This window comes from Eimeria mitis, genomic scaffold, assembly GCF_000499745.2.
Source record: "Eimeria mitis Houghton genomic scaffold, Emh_scaff1368, whole genome shotgun sequence".
NCBI classification, from domain to species: domain Eukaryota; phylum Apicomplexa; class Conoidasida; order Eucoccidiorida; family Eimeriidae; genus Eimeria; species Eimeria mitis.
Genome location: NW_013568937.1, coordinates 7,802 through 8,617, shown reverse-complemented (window position 1 = coordinate 8,617; position 816 = coordinate 7,802).

The following is an 816-nucleotide window of genomic DNA, read 5'->3' as shown; positions in this document are numbered from 1 at the left end:
GTAAACGCTATTATTACAGTTAGATAAATTAGAAGATATAAGGAGCGAGGAAGAAATAAGTACGACGGAACTATTAATCTGAGCTTATTTAGCCTAATATAACAAGTAGGGCAGACGTGTTACCAAAGTAGCGGGCTTAAGGGGAGAATGGAGGCCAACACATCGTAGCCAGGGACGGTCGCACCCCGCTGCAAGCAGCCCCTTGTGGGTTTGCAAGGGAAAGGGACAAGGGCCCGCGCGGGGGAACAGTTCTTTGAGCTGGAAAAACGATGAAATATATTTTACTTGAACTGAATTTTGACTAATAATCCTCCGTTACGAGAGATCTAACGCGTCACAGTCCGCAACCTGACAGGGGCTAAGTTAAGAGAACACCCAGAGGTCATTACAATTGGGGGCCGTTCCGGGAAGCGGAAAGGCAAAATTCCAACTCACTTCGAAACGGAATTACCTTTCTGAATACAAAAAATTTTCTTTCTTCATATCCAACACCCAGGGAGTCACTACCAGACTAGGCGGAGATCGATTGAAATAAACAGCCGGAGGGACTAATTGCGACTGGTTGGTTGAAGGAAATGACAGATAAGAAGGAAATCGTGTCGAAAACTTCCAAGGCGACAATTGCGGAGGCACGAAAACCTAAGTCAAGAAAGGAGGCCCCCGCTAAAGGGAGGATTAGTAACATGGCGGAGAGCAAAGAAATGCAGAACGAAGGGACAGGCATAATGCCTAGCGTCCCGGAACCGGCAGTGAATAACAGCTTGGTGGAGAGTGAAGAGCCGAGCATCGAAGGGGGAGAACAAATGATAAGCAACG